Here is a 2,785-nt window from a genome sequence, read left to right on the forward strand (position 1 = left end):
ACTCCAACCCCCTAAAGAGATCATCAGTGAGTCTTTTTCCTTGATCTTTTGTTTACTTATCTATTTTGATAGGACAGAGAGAAGTTAAGAGGACAAGGGGAAATAGAGTGAGAGAGAAAAAAAAAAACCTGCAGCCCTGCTTTACCATTCATGAAGCTTCTTTTCCTACAGGTAGGGATTGGAGGCTTGAACCTGGGTCCTTGTACATGGCAACATCTGCGCTCAACCAACCAGGTACATTACCACTCAGCCTCTCCTCTGGGTTTTTATTGCCAACCTGGTCACAGCTGTCACCCCATAAAGAGACACTGCCTTCAAGAAACACTGCAGCAAAGGGAGTTGTGCCAGCTCCTGTTCTAGCACCCAGAAAGCCTACCCACACCCATTGCTAGAATCCCTGCAGAGAGCAGGCAGATAGCTCACCTAAGAGAGTACCCGCTTTGCTTTGCACAAGGCCCAAGCTTGAAGCCCCAGTCCTGCTTGTGAGTATTGAGGCAGTGGCAGAAACTGTAGTAGAGGCTTTACCTTACTTGCTGGGCCACTGTGGGCCCCTCTCTACCAGAGTCTTAGTCTATGAAGAAAACTGCGACGGACCACTCGAGCGGAGGAGCAGCAGGAAGGAACAGAGTCCCCGAAGAGACCGGTGAGTGGACCAGGAGTCAGCGCAAGGGAGAACAGAATTACACCACACTCATTTAGGAGGGTGACTCTGAATTCAATGTTTATTCAGCAAGTGAGAGTTTATATATCTTTTAGTCTTACATAAACAATATCTGGAACAGAAAGTAAAGCTCATTTCTTCATTAGATGGCCTTGCAGTTTTACACAGAAATGTCATACTTTATGGGGTGATGCATTTCTGAGTAATAGGCTTAGCAGACAGTATTTTATGTAGAGTTTTAACATATTTCATAAGAGGAGGTAAGTATTATTAAGAATTTTTTCTAAAGCTTCATGTATTTGATGACCCATAACTTCGTCCACCTCACTGCTTTGTATACATTTCCTGTTCATCTGTATCTAATCTGGGAACAGGGGCTGTTCGTCCCCGATTACACGGTATTATTACCATGTACATAATGAAAACAATAATCAGAGTTTCCTATTTAGATCTGCTCAGGATGCCAAGACCCACTCCCAGAATTCTTCTTCCTTGAAGAGAGTTTTCCTGGGTGCTGACCCTGTCAGACCTGTCGTTCTGGAGTTTAGTGAGGCGTGGCAGTAAACTACTACCTCTGTCTGCTCACCAATAAGATGTGGTAAAAGGCAAGCAAGTCTTGAATCAGACAATATTCAAATCCAAGCTCTGTCACTGTGTGACCACTAACCAGTCACGAAATGAGAACCAAGACACCTGGTGGTGTCTCAGTCCACAGAGAGCACACAACACCAGGCATAAGGACCCAAGTTCAAGCCTCCAGTCTCCACCTGCAGAGGGACATCTTCATGAATGGTAGAGCAGTATTGTTTATGCCTCTACTCTTATTGCTCTCTCCCTTGTTCCCCCTTTATCACTCACCTATCAAAAAAGAAAGAAAAATGAGGAGCCACAGGTAGCATACCCATTAGATCACATATGTTACTATACACACAGACCAAGGTTCAAGATCCAGGTCATTACCTTAAGGGGGGGGAGAGCTTTACAAATGATGAAGCAGTGCTGCGGTGTCTCTATTTCTCTCTGTCTGTCTACCAGAAAAACAAACAAAAATGTAAAAGAAAAAGGCTGCTGGGAGTGGTTGAGTAGTGGGGACTAAGCCCCAGTCATAATCCTGAAAGAGGGAGAGATAAATGACTGGGAGGAGGCAGACCTAGTAGAGTATACATGTCACTATGCACAAGGACTTGGGTTTGAGGCCCCAGTCACCACCTATAGAGGGGGTGCTTCACAAGTGGTGAAGCAGTGCTGCAGGTATAGCTCTTTTTTCTTCTTTCTCTGTCTCTATCTCCCCTTCCCTCTCTATTTTTCTCTGTCTCTATATAGTGAATAAATAAAATATAAAACAGGAAGGAAGGAAGGAAGGAAGGAAGGAAGGAAGGAAGGAAGGAAGGAAGGAAGGAAGGAAGAGAGGGAGGGAGGGAGGGAGGGAGGGAGGGAGGACCAGATGAAGAACATGTGATTTTAGGAGCAAAGTGTCTTCCTGGACATGTGAAGGTCATTTGGCTCCCCCTGGCCCATCTTCCATTCCCACTCTACTCAGCCTCACCTACCTCCATTCAAATCCCAAAATGCCAAGTAAAATGGATTACTTATAGGGATTGAAGTAAACAACTTCAAGCTTTCCGTTTTCAAAGATATAGCAGAGAAAGACAATTACCAGATGATCTCACTCCTGTGTGGGAGACACAAATCAAGGAAGCAAAACTAAACAAAACCAGACCCCAAAATTCTGATGTGTAATTGAGGTTACTGACAGGTGGTAGGAGGGAGAGGAAGCACAGTGGACTGGGGGGGGGGGGGTACCACTACCTCAGTGGTGGATGTGGTGGGATAACACATAATTTGAAGCAAGATGAAATCATGCCCTTAAAAAGAAAGTAAGAAAAACAAGGGTATGGCAAGCCTTCCCATAAAAGTTCTTCTCTTATTGGCTCCATTTTTGGGAAGCAGAATTAATGAGAGCTCTAGGAGGGTCTCTAGGAGAAGGGTGCTTATAACTATGTTCTTTTTCAGATGCCTGCAGGAGGAGGAAAGGATTAGTTATGACCCAACCTGTCATTTTACCAGATAATGGATGTTGTCTTGTTTATCTGTTTATTGTTGCTGTTGTTGAGTGTATTTGGC

This window comes from Erinaceus europaeus, chromosome 20 (assembly GCF_950295315.1).
Source record: "Erinaceus europaeus chromosome 20, mEriEur2.1, whole genome shotgun sequence".
NCBI classification, from domain to species: domain Eukaryota; kingdom Metazoa; phylum Chordata; class Mammalia; order Eulipotyphla; family Erinaceidae; genus Erinaceus; species Erinaceus europaeus.